Source organism: Malania oleifera, chromosome 13, assembly GCF_029873635.1.
Source record: "Malania oleifera isolate guangnan ecotype guangnan chromosome 13, ASM2987363v1, whole genome shotgun sequence".
NCBI classification, from domain to species: Eukaryota; Viridiplantae; Streptophyta; class Magnoliopsida; order Santalales; family Ximeniaceae; genus Malania; species Malania oleifera.
In genome coordinates this window covers 77,082,035-77,095,886 of record NC_080429.1, presented here as the reverse complement: position 1 = coordinate 77,095,886, position 13,852 = coordinate 77,082,035, and the positions used below count along the sequence as shown (strand labels likewise).

The following is a 13,852-nucleotide window of genomic DNA, read 5'->3' as shown; positions in this document are numbered from 1 at the left end:
ACAGTGTGCAAAAACACCCAAACCTTACCAAAGCAAGAGATCAGGTCGTTCCACAAAAACCTCACCACCCCACAATGCAAAAAAAAAAAAAGAATATTAATCTCGTTCTCCTCATGATCCATCAAGCATACATTTGGCTAAAGAGCCTTATGAGACCTCCTAGTCTAAAGCAAGTCATTCGTGTTAAGATTGTGGAGAACCAAAGTCCAAATGAAAGCTTCAATATTTAAAGGGGCTTTTGCCATCCACACAAATTTATCCAAATGGAATGAATTGGGATTTAGAGAATTTGTAAGATGAACAACAAGACTAAGAAGAAAAAGAACCCGAAGAATCCCCAATCCAAAGTCTAGCATCCCCCCTCCTATTAGGATTGAAGGAATTCAAAAACTCAATAGGGAAGTGAGTTCATCCACCTCTCTCTCATTATCACTCCTGAAGAAAAGGAAGTCCTATGACACAAGATCCCCTCCAAAGGGCTGAAATTGGTGCATTGTCAATGGAAGGTAATCTATAGAATCAAGGCATTAAAAATTCCAACAAAGTTTCACCCGCCCAGATTTTCTCCCAAACACAAACTTTATCACCAATGCCTACGATGAAATGAATGAGGGAGAAAACATAACCAAAAACCTGTGAAACAAATTTCCAAGGGTTCAAATGAGTGACAACACCACTCCCCTAAGTATCCCACCCATTCATATGAATGCCATACTTGCTCTAAATTATCTCGTGCCATAAAAAATTAGACTTTAAAGGGAATCTCCATAACCATTTGCCTATTACAAAGATGTTCTTAGAAACCACATTACAAAACCCTAGTCCCCCCTCCATCTCCTAATCGCCTCCAAGCTAACAAGGTGATCCTAAAGCCTCTAGATTATAAAGTTTCTCTCCATAATTCTAATTTAAACTCTACTTCACCCAAGTTAATCAATCAAGAAAAAATCATCTACAAACAACGTACACAATTGAGTCCTGCACTTTTGGTTCAGCTTCTCACCAATCAAAGCTGTCATATCCAAGTCGACTACGGTATTGTTGGTATCTCAGTTTCATATTAAATTTTGGATTCATTATATTAAAAATAAATAAATTGCTCACCAACTAAATTCCTCTTCTTTTCTTTCTTTTACTTTTTACTTCTTAAAGGTTTTTTTCTTTTTTATTTCTTTCATTTCATATATTATATTCTCTCTTTTGGTTTTGTTTCTTACTAACCAAACAAATCCACTCTCTGAACTCCCTTCCTTTCCTGCCTTTTCCTTTCTTTTCTCCTAAACACTCAAACAAATCCAAGGATTCTTATTTCTTCAATCCTAAAATCATGAAGAAGCAATAAAGATTTATGAGCTGAGGAATCTTGTTTCTTTAATATTCTTGGCTGTGATTCTTGAATTTAGATTTAAAGAATTCTTGCAATCCCTCATTGCTTAAATATTCTTTGAATAGATTTTTGTTAGCAGCATCAATTTCTTACGTCAAAGGTACTTACGATAGTATTTTTAAAGCGGTTGTCGTTACCTTTTTTAGTTTCAGTCACCAGTGAGATAGTCTCCTCTCTTGTTATTTCTTTTCTTATTACGATTATTAATAATTTTTCCAATATTTGATTAGTAGTGGAGATTTTGTGTTTTTGATTTGTAGGCTTAGTATATGCATTTTTGTTTTTTTTATTTGCAAGTTTTAGAATATACAAAATTGTTCAAAAGTGCTATTGCATGGTTTTTTTAATTTTAGCCTAGCTTGGACTAACACCCTAAAATTGTATGCTTCAAAAAATTTTAATGCATTGCATTGTGTGTGTGGTTTCTATTAGTTGTAGGGTGTGACTTAGAAAATTGTCTATGTGAAATAAGTTTGCAAAAAAAAAAACACAAACGTGTGCTTTGCCTGTGTAACACAAATTCTTTGTACACAAGGTCGGTCCCAAGCCCGGATAAAGGAGTAGGGTTGTGTTAGGTAGCTGACAGCCATGCAAAACTTTGTCAGATCTTATCATCATTAGTTCTTTCTTACCAAACCGGGTCAATATAAAAGGGAGAGGGTTAATAAATTAGCACAAGAAACTAAAACAAGATTAGCAACTTGGAAATAGGGACTTTACGAGAAAAAAGTATAGAAATAGTGGAAATAATGTTTAGATGAAAAATTAACTTAATATACCTTCAAGAGACGAAATGCGTAGGAGAGAAAGCTTGAGAAATTGAAAAATCAGGATTTAAACTTTGGTACACTGGTAAAGAGAAACATAAAAATGGGGTGGGTATCATTGTAGATAAAGATTTAAAAGATAATATAGTAGATGTTAAAAGAATAGGGATAGGATCATTAAAATCAGGATAGCTTTAGGTTGAGATAGTGAATATCATTAGTGCATATGCTCCCCAAATAAACTTAGCAAAAAAATTGAAAAGACAATTTTGGGAAGATATGGATAGTATTTTACAAGGGATACCAATGTCTGAAAAGACATTTATAGGAGCTAATTTGAATGGTCACGTTGGCAACAATTTTTGTTATATTTAATACTTGCATTATAAAAATAAAAATAAAAAAATAAAAGAGTAATTAATAACTTTCAAGAGTGGGTATATTAAAAGCCAAATAGATTTCTTCTTAACTACGAACAAGGATCGTCTATCATGTGAGGGTTGTAAAGTTATTCTAGGTGAAAGTTTGACTACACAACATAGTCTTAGTACTAGATATACATATTAAAAAATGGAGGAGTAGTATAAATCAACATAGGAGGACTAGATGGTGGAACTTGAAGGGAGATAATATATAAAAATTCAAAGACAAAATGATTAAACAATGTGATTGGACAGTAGGGGATAAGGTTGATGCAAACACTATTTGGAATAAAATGGCAAATTCATCGTAAGGATAGCAAAAGAGGTTTTAGGTGAGTCCAAAGAAAGATACTCGGGTAGTAAAGAAAGTTGGTAGTGGGATCAAGAAATCCAAAAAGTCGTTAAGAAAAAAATAAATTGGTATAAAATATGAAAAAAAAATTGTAGAAATATAGAAAATCTTGAAAAATATAAAGAAGCAAGAAAAAATGCAAAAAAAATAGACTATCAATGAATCTAAACATAGAGATTATGATACTTTATATACTAAACTAGATACAAAAGAAAGAGGAAAAGACATTTATAAACTTGCTAGAGTTAGAGGAAGAAATTGCAAAGATTTAGGTGATGTAAAATGTATGAAGGATGAGAATGATAATGTCTTAATTAGAGAAAAAGACATAAAAGAAAGGTGGCAGAGATAACTTGATAAATTGTTTAATGAAAACCAAAATGAAAGATTGAACTTGGAAGTGACAAATGATGAGAATACTAAAAAAAGGAGATTTATTCTCAAAATTACAGTCCTTGAAGTTAAGATGGCATTAAAAAAATGAAGCGTGGGAAATCTATAGGACGAGATAAAATACCAACTGAAGTTTGGAAATGTTTAGGGGATAAAGGAATTATTTGGTTAACTAATTTATTCAACACTATTATAAAAACTAAAAAAATGCCAAAAATATGGAGGAAAAGTACTATAGTACCTTTGTACAAAAATAAAGGCGATATTCAAAATTGTAATAACTATCGTGGAATTAAGATTATAAGTCATACGATGAAATTATAGGAAAGGGTAATTGAACATAGAATAAGATTAGAAACAAAGATTTCAAAAATAAATTTTGGTTTTATGCCTGTGAGATCAACAACAGAAGTTATTTATCTTTTTAAGAAGTTTAATGGAAAAGTTTAGGGAAAAGATGGACTTACATATGGTTTTTATCGACCTAGAGAAAACTTACGATAGAGTACCTAGGGAAATTCTTTGGTAAAGAAGGGAGTTTGCACTAGATATACGGAGGTCATTAATGATATGTATGATAGAGTAATGACTAGCATTAGGACTGTAGGAGAAGATTCTAGAGAGTTTTCAATCACAATAGGTGTATATCAAGGTTCTACTTTGAGTCCTTATCTTTTTACTTTAGGAATCAATGAACTTACTAGGAATATCCAAAATGAGATCCCTTGGTGTACGAAATTTGCAAATGATATCATGTTGATTAATGATGGTAGAAGCGGAATAGAATCTAGGCTAGAACTTTGGAGAGCCACTTTAGAGTCTGAATGGTTTCATTAATGATATATGAAATGTAATTTCATTAATGTAAGAAGTAGCAATAAAGAGAAGATTAAACTAGATAATCAAGAGATTAATGGCATTGATTGATTTAGATATTTTGGATCTATTATGCAAATTGAAGGGGAAATTGGAGAAGATGTAGTACATAGAATTAAGACAAGATGGTTAAAATGGAGGAGTGCATTAGGTGTATTGTGTGATCGTAGAATACCCTTAAAATTAAAATAGAAATTTTTATAAGACAGCTATAAGGCCAACTATGCTTTATGATTCCGACTGTTGGCCAACTAAGAAACAACATACACAAAAAATGAAAGTTGCTAAGATGTGTATGTTAAGGTGGATGAGCAATTTAACATTAAAAGATAAAGTAAGAAATGAGCATATACGCAATAATTTAGGTATAACACCAATTGAAAACAATTTAAGGGAGGGGCGGCTTAGATGGTTTGGGCATTTGAAACGCAGGCCTAGTAGAGAACCTGTGATGAGGAGTGAGTGAGTTAGTGTTTCTGGCATGAAAAGAGGTAGGGGTATGTCTAAAATAACTTGGAATGAGGTAGTGAGGAAGGATTTAATAGCCCTTAATTTAATAGAGTAAAACTCTCTGGATCAGGTGAATTGGTGGGAAAGGATTCATGTAGCCGACACTACCTAATGGGACTTAAGGCTTGTTGTTGTTGTTGTTGTAAACAATGTACACCACTGAACCTTATTTTTGGATACTACATTTACTACTAGTAAGTCTATCCATAGGTAGTGCAAAAAAATAAGGGCTCAAATCCTTGATGTACACCCATTTGAATGGAAATTCATCAAACTCTCTACCTGTAGTCCTAATGATAATCATTACTCTATCGTACATATCATTAATGACAAAACACACAATATAACTTCCTTACGTACCCTATTGCTGTATCCAAGTCAATAAAAACCATAGTCAAGTCCCTCTTATTTTTCTTAAACTTTTCCATTAATCTTCTTAAAAGATATATAGCTTCTACAGTCAATCTACAAAGCATAAAATCAAATTGATCTTTTTAGACCTTGTTTCTAACCTTAGTCTTTATCAATTACCCTTTTCCATGGTTACTATGACTCATAAGTTTAATTCTACACTAGTTATTCCAATTTGAATATCTCCTTTATTTTTGTATATAGGTATTAAAGTGTTTTTCCTCCATTTGCCTTGGCATTTTCTTACATTTTATTATTATGTTAAATAAATTAGTTGACCATATAATTCCATTAACTCCGCCTGTGATGCACTTAATGCCCTAATTTTTTCACACACAACCAGTCCCAAACCCGGGTAAAGGAGGAGGGTTGCATTAGTAGCTGACAACCAACGTAAAATTTGTCAAATCACTATGATATAAATCTTTACTGAATATTTGTTGAGACGTCCCCTACGAGCGATGCGTTGCACTTGCACCACCTAGGTGTAGCAAAAAGTGGGCGAGAGTAGGTTAGGTCGTTGCACCGAAGAGATGCAATGCGTCGGTGCCCAGGTACAGTGTCAAATAATAGAGGGTTCCTGCATCATTCAGAACGTGGACAAGTAAAGAAGTTAGTTCAGGAAAGTAGGATTAGATTAGCAACTTGGAATATAGTGACATCTACGGGTAAAAGCATAAAAATTGTGCACACAATGATTAGAAGAAGAATTAATATAATTTGCCTTCAAGAAACTAAGTGGGTGGGGGAGAAAGCTAGAGAAATTGATAAATCGGGATTTAAACTTTGGCACACTGAAAAAAAAAATGGAGTAGGAATTATTGTGGACAAAAACTTAAAAGATAGAGTTGTTGATATAAACAGAGTAGGGGATAGAATTATAAAAATCAAGACGGTATTAAGCCAAGAGATAATAAATATCATTAGTGATTATGCTCCTCAAGTAGGCATAGCAGAAAATCTTAAAAAACAATTTTGGGAAGATATGAATAGTATTATACAAGGCATGTTAGGGACTGAGAAAATATTTATAGGAGGAGACCTGAATGAACGCGTTGAAAGGGATAATAAAAGTTATGAGAAGATACATAGAGGATATGGATATGGAAACAAAAATGAGTCTGGGGAGATGATATTAGACTTCGCTATGTCATATGATTTTAGTATAATGAATATTTTTTTTAAGAAGAGAGAAGAACACTTAATAACTTTTAAAAGTGGACAAAATAGAAGTCAAATAGATTTTTTTCTTTTACCAGGAGGGTAGATATCATGCAAGAATTGTAAAGTTGTTCTAGGTGAAAGCCTAACCACACAACCTAGAGTCTTAGTGTTAGATATGTGTATTAAAAAATGAAAGAAAAAAAATAAAATAAACCAGTGTAAGAGAACTAAGTGGTGGAACCTAAAGGAAGAAAATATAATAAAATTTAAAGATATAATGATCAAATATGAGGATTGGACTATAGAGGCTGGAATCGATACAAATACTCTTTGGAGTAAATTAGCTAGCTCTATTAAAAAGGTAGCAAAAGAGATTTTAAATGAATCAAGGGGAAGATTCTCGAATAGCAAAGAAAGTTGGTGGTGGGATAAATATGTCCAAAAATCCGTAACGACAAAAAGAATTTGGTATAAAACATGGCAAAAATGTAGAAACCTGGATAACTTTGAAAAGTATGAGGAGGCGAGAAAAGATGCAAAAAAGGTCCTAAGTGAAGCTAAATACAGATCATTTAATAGTTTGTATGATAGATTAGATACAAAAAGAAGGGGAAAGAGATATATTTAAACTTGCTAAAGCTAGAGAAAGGAAGAGTAATGACTTGGGAAATGTAAAATGTATAAAAAGTGAAGATGATATTGTCTTGGTTAAGGACGAAAACATTAAAACAAGATGGCAAAGTTACTTCAGTAAGTTGCTCAATGAAAAATCAAATAGAAGGCTTAAACTTAGATTTGACAAATGAGGAAAACACCAAAAATATGAGATTTATTCATAAAATTAGAGTTAACGAAGTTAAGTTTGCACTAAAAAGATGAAAAATGGGAAAACTATAGACCGGATAACATCCCAATTGATGTTTGGAAATGCTTAGGTAATAACAGAATTATATGGTTAACTAATTTATTTAATACAATTATAAAAACTAAGAAAATGTCAGATGAATGGAGGAAAATCATTTTAATACCTATATAGAAAAATAAAGGTGATATTCAAAATTGTAAAAAACTATTGTGGAAGTAAACTTATAAGTCATACGATGAAACTATGGGAAAGGACAGTTGAACAAAGATTAAGGTTAGAAATGAAAGTCTCAAAAAATCAATTTGATTTTATGCCTAGGAGATCTACCACAGAAGCTATATATCTTTTAAGAAGATTAATGGAAAAGTTCAAGGAAAAGAAGAGGGATTTGCATATAGCATTTATTGACCAAAAGAAAGCATATGATAGGATACCTAGGGAAGTTCTATGGTGGGATTTGAAAAAAAATGGTGTATGTAGCAAGTCTACTAATGTCATTAAGAATATGTACGATGGAGTAATGACTAGTGTAAGGACTATAGATGGAGAAACTAGAAAATTTACAATCACCATATGCCAATCACCATATGTGTACATCAAGAATCTGCTTTGAGCCGTTATCTTTTGGCTTTAGTAATTGACCAACTAACTACCACTATTCAAAATAAGATTTCATGGTATATGTTGTTTGCAGATGATATTGTATTAATTGATGAAACTAGGGGCAAAGTAGAGGCTGAGTCAGAATTATGGAGAGAAACTTTGGAATCTAGAGGCTTTAGGATAAGCAGAAATAACATAGAATATATGAAATGTAATTTCAGTAATGGTAGGAGGAATATTGGAGACAAAATTAAACTTGATGATGAAGAAATAAATAACACTTATAGGTTTCGATACCTTAGATCTATTATGCAAGGTGAAGGAGAAATTGAAGATGATGTAATGCATAGAGTTAAAGCAGGTTAGGTAAAATGGAGAAGTGTTTCAAGTGTACTTTGTGATCGTAGAATACCCTTAAAATTAAAAGGGAAGTTTTATAGGATGGCTATAAGACCAGCTATGCTATACGGATCAGAATGTTTGGCAAAAATAAACAGAATATCCAAGAAGTAAAAGTTGTAGAGATAAGATTGCTTAAATGGATGAGTGGTAAAACACTGAAAGATAAATTAAGGAATGAACATATTCGTGGTAAGTTAGGTGTAACTCCTATAGAAGATGAAATAAAGGAGGGACGACTCAGATGGTATGGACACTTGCAACGTAGGCCACATAGCACACCAATGAGGAAGAGTGAGTAAGTTACTATAGGGAATAGTAGAAGGGGTAGGAGTAGACCTAAAATAACTTGCAAGGAGATAGTGAATAAGAATTTAATAGCCCTGAATCTGTCAAAACAAATGGTTCATGATCACATAAATTGGTGGAAAATGATTCATATAGTCGACCCCACCTAGTGGGACTTAAGGCTTGGTTTTATTGTTCTTGTTGTTTACCATATAATTCCATTATTACCGAAGCATTTTCAAACTTCATATGTCATACAATCCTAAACCTTTTCCAATTTCCATCTTTTCTAATTAGACTTAACTTCATTAACTCTAATTTTGTGAATAAATCTTAAATGTTTAGACTTTTACTTGGTTTTCATTAAATAACTTATAAAAGTAACTTAATCAACTTTCTTATATGTAATCTTCTTTAACCAAAACACTATCATCCTCATTTTTTATATATTTTACATTACGTAAGTCCTCACTCTTTCTTTTACTAGTTCTAGCACGTTTAGTATGTTTCTTTCTTCGTATTTTGTATCTAATCTAGCAGAACAAAAAAAATATTACATGATCTATGTTAGCTTCACTAATGTCATTTCTTGCATCTTTTCTTGTCTCCTTACACTTTTTCAAAGTTGCTTATGTCTCTATATTTTTTTCGTGTTTTATACCAAATTCATTTTGTCTTTACGCCTTTTTGGACATCTTGATCCCACTACTTTCTTTACCAGCTGAGAGATTTACCTAAAATATCTTCTATTATCTATTTAATAGAGCTAGCTATCCTATTTCAAAAAATGTTTGTGTCTGTCACCATCTTTGATCATTTTGTCTATAAATTTTATTTTATTTTCTCCCTTTAACTTCCACCACCCAATTCCCTTGTTCTCTTCATGCATTTTCAGTTATAATGTTTTATTTTGCTTCCTCTTTTTTAATAGATGTCTTGGGCAATGGGTGGAGAGATGTCTCTCTCAAAAACTGAAATTGTGCGTGGTGCATGGATACCAAAATACAATGTGGAGCAAAATTTTAGCTAAATTCATAAAATCTCTACACAAAGGAAAACTTGAATTTTTGCACAACAAAGGGTTTGAAGTGATATTGGTGAATGATCTGTTAACCATGCCCTAACAACAGAAATTGGAACAGCGAAAACAGAAACGTCAAAATCATGGCTCAAAGAGAACAGTATTGAAATTTCGATCATTTGAAGCAATAGACTGCCGAAATTCGCCGAGATGTTCAAAGATCAACCCACTTCGACGAGATCTAGCACCCGAGAGAGAGAGAGAGAGAGAGAGGACAGTCGCATACCTCTAGGCGCGTCGTCGTCCTAGAGTGGTCGCCGAGACGATGCCGCCGACGAGTTCTCCGTCTCCAGTTCAACCGACGGAAAAACTTTTACCCTTTTCTTCTTACTATTATTACCATTTTATTTTTTAATGGACTTTTCTAAACATGACCGGAGGGATGATGATTAGAGCGTCGCTCCAATAGCTCGGACCTCGAGGGAACAGCTCCGGTGGAAAGCTCACCGCACCGCAACTAATCCCTATTTTTATTTAATGAGAAAAGCCAATATCAAATTAAAAGAAATTGGCTTTTCCCATTAAATGTGGGGAAAAAATTGGCAGTTGAAGGGTGAAAGGTGTCAAAAATGCACAAAAAAACATGTGTTTATTAAAACTCACATGGATTGGTCGAGTGGTCTAGAGGTTGTAGACAAACTACGCATGGACATGTAAAACCTGCCTTTGGGATCTAGTTGATTGGGTGTTTTTAATTTATTATATTTTGTTGGAGTTAGATTTTGATGTCAAACAAAAATTTGTATCAGATGTGTTGACTTATGTAACGATATATAAATTCATTGATGCATTTGTATCAGATGTGTTGACTTATGTAACTATATATGAATTCATTGATGCATTAATAGAAGCAACGTCAGATGCATTTTTACAGATATTGTGATAGATGTCTACTTAGACATCATTATAGTAAATTGAGTATATTATGCTTAGTCTGATTTGATTAATTTTTTTATAATAAACCTTGATTATGATCTTAATCATATACCATATTTAAGCTCATGTAGAAATCTTTAACCGATATATTGAAAATTCAAGCTCTAGTCTACCTTTACGGAAAATTTCTATATTCTTGGAAGATTAAATAATTGGAGTTCTTGGACTTTGACATCCATATATCCAAGGATTTTGTCCATTGGGCATATATTTCAAACTAAAGTTGGTGTTTGAAGAAGCCTCTATATATTGAGCTTGACTAGCTTGAAGAAATCAATTGAAATATACCTCTTAAATGAGCATTCACTACTATCTTGTTTAATATAATTTCATTGCATTTGTGATTCAAGTGTATTGTTATATATTCTTAATAGGTTGAGACTTTGCTAAGCCTCTCTAAGCTCATAGATTTTGAAATTTAGATTACTTTTCTATGAGCTATAAAAGACCTTGGAGGTTCTCTCTTATCATTTTTGTTAGTTGTAATTGGGGAGTATACCTAAGGGGACAATTTATTGAGTGCAATGGCACTAAGTATTGGTTTTAATTAAATACTTAATTATGTTTCATATTTTAATCAGTGAGCTCATTTGATAATTTTAAGATAATTATCCTATTTTTATCGGAGATTTATGAATATTCATGTTTAATTATCGCAAGATAATTTTTTGAAAATTTGGAGAGGTCATGCATTTAATGTCTCGGGTCATGCATGCAATAACAGGGAGACCGGGTCATGCAAAATGATGTAAATTGAGGCGTTGAGCGCAAAACAAAGCTAATTTGGTAATTATAGACAATTTCGACACTGTTTCGTAATCTGAGAATAGCTCTCTCATCTTACCTCCGATTCAGATGATTCAAGATGTTATAGAAAGCTAAAAAGCGCTCTACAATTTTCATGCTTTGAGTTTTGAGAGATACTGACTGCATTAAGGTCAAAATCAGACGTGAAGTTATCGTGTGCTTATGAGCCTTAGAGTGGGCGCTACACATTGAAAAGAAGAGGTAAGGCCGGTGTGGTGATCTGGCCACGTGGAACTGCATGGCCCATGCACTAGAGATCCTGAAGGTCGTGCGCTAGAAGACCATGGCTTGGGAGGGCTTTGATAACATAAAAAAAAGGGGGTATTGAATGAAAAAAAGAAAATGAGGAAAAGTCAAAAAAGGGGGGAGTAGGCTTTTAAGTTTTGGAGGTCTTCTTTTTGGGCTGGAGGAGGCGCCGCACACAGCAGCTGCAACTCTCTCTCTCTCTCTCCCCCCGCCCCCCCCAATTCTCTCTTTCACTCTTTTCTCTTGCTCTTCTTTCTTTTGTCATCTTGCTTTTTCACTTTGATTTTATTTTAACGTTTTGTCTAACTTTAATCCTCTTTATTTATTGTTGAAGTTGGTATTTTTATATGAATTATTTTATTATGAGTTTAATTTGCCCCTACTTATTTCCTTTGTTCTACTTCATTATCATTGTCATACTTACTTTAATATTTAGTTTGGGTTGATTAGTGAATTGAGTATTTTTGTTTAAGTATTGTTAGGCTTATTTATGCTCGAGATTTTGTTTGGTTATTTTATTTAATAAGTTGTTTTGTTCAAGTGTTAGTTAAATATTTTGTTTAAGCCTATCATTGAGTTTAGTTTAATTTTGTTTAAGAATTTATTTGGTTATTTCTTTAGTAATATTTGATTGAGGATTTTGTGGTTGAAAGCTTAATTTGGTTAATAAAGTTTTGATCTTTAGGTTTTTGTTTAGAATTTTCATACGTAGTATTTATTTATTGTCTGAATATGATTTGATTACCCTCATTCCTTTCTTGTTATTTTATGCATATTAGGTTCTTAATTTATGTTTTAATTTTAGGTTCTTAAATTATGTTTTAATTTTGTCACAAAAATCTCAAAAATCCAAGAAACCGAATTTGAACTGTGTTCAGATTCGGCCTAACATGACTTTCGAATCTTGTTTTGATAATAACAAATAAAAGATAATTTAACAAGTTATGGTTTAAGTGATGATATTTCAGGAAACCTAGTATATCAAGTTCAAGAGGTGCAAGAATTGAAAGTCCAAAGATAAGTACCATAAAGCTATACTTCATTCACAAGGTGATCAAATGAAAGCTCAAAGAGGTCCAAGATGGTCAAGACATATGAAGCTTAAAGAATACTCAAGCTCAAGGTAAAGATGATTCAAAGCAATGACATACATGAAAACTTCAAAGTTTAGAGAGTTTTTAATGTCTTTAGGAAGTCTTATGTAAGTACTTCACTTTAAATATCATTTTGAATGCTTTAAAGCTCATTAAGGGTTAATATGGACTTAGAGATCTTACTTTGAAAATCCCAGAAAATACTCTTTAAAAGTATCAAAGCAAGATGGTTAAGGATTTTGAAAACAAACCTAAAAAACAATATTTTTATCTGTTCAAGCAACTGACTTGTGCTTGGTCAGGCGACTGACAAAATTTCTGAATTGAATTTGAACAAGCAGTGAAGGATCAGGCGATTGACCCCTGGCACCTCAGGCGACTGAGCCTATTTTGAATTGAAAAAAGTACACTCTGTTCAAAGGTTAGGCGACTAACCCCGAAGGGTTCAGGCGATTGACCCTTGTAAATGGCTAGTTTTTTAAATGACTTTTAAATTTCAAATTTGAGTTGCTTGTGCCCTAAACTTTATAAAAACTTGTGTTGACTCTATGAGTCCAATCCTGTTTTGATAATGACAAATCAGTTGGTATTTGACCTGTGCAATTGAGTTTGTGAACAGGATCATGATTTAGAATGCACGAACGATGATCTTGATGTGGAAGCCACGAGGAACCTAAAGTACATATCACTTGGCTCAATCCATGGATCTCGAAGAATTAAAATGATGGAGAAGCAAGTTTCAAGTTCGAGATGATCAATGGGAAGGGGTATTTAGAATTAAATGTATTTACATGTCATATGATATATTTTGAAGCTCAAATATATCTTAGGACTCATGCATTCATGAAAAATTCATTTACATTAGTCCTGGTTGAATAAATTTTTTAAAGCAAATTTTAGAGGCCTTGTCGACGAACCCAATGGCCTTGTCGACTAACATATGAAGGACACTCGACGATGAACAGTGTTGTCTCGTCAACGAACAAATACCAAGAGCCTAGAAAGTTTAGACAGTGCCCTCATCAATGAACTCATGGCCTCGTCAACGAGTGAGTGTTATACACTCGTCGACGAACTTACCCACTCGTCGACGAAGATTGGGATGCTGATTCACGTTTCAAAGCAGACACGAACAAAAACTTTTGTTTTTAACTTGATCCAACGGGCCAGAATTAAATCTAGGGCCGAGAACACCTATAAAACTAACCTAATAACCCTAGTGCCTCACTTTTTGCATATTACTAGGAGCCT

General features: G+C 33.1%; 1 protein-coding gene across 4 annotated transcripts in view; it reads right to left on the bottom strand.

The window, feature by feature from the left end:
- LOC131146417 (histone deacetylase 15) overlaps window positions 1-9,984 on the bottom strand; it is a 104,721-nt gene extending 94,737 nt beyond the window's left edge. For 3 of the 4 annotated variants that reach the window (XM_058096013.1, XM_058096015.1, XM_058096016.1), the window contains exon 1: window positions 9,745-9,967. The gene's annotated coding sequence lies outside the window, so the exon portion shown is untranslated. Of the gene's footprint in view, window positions 1-5,548; window positions 5,699-9,744 lie in introns of all 4 variants that reach the window. The other variant, XM_058096014.1, reaches the window with a different exon arrangement.
- Window positions 9,985-13,852: the final 3,868 nt, after the last annotated feature.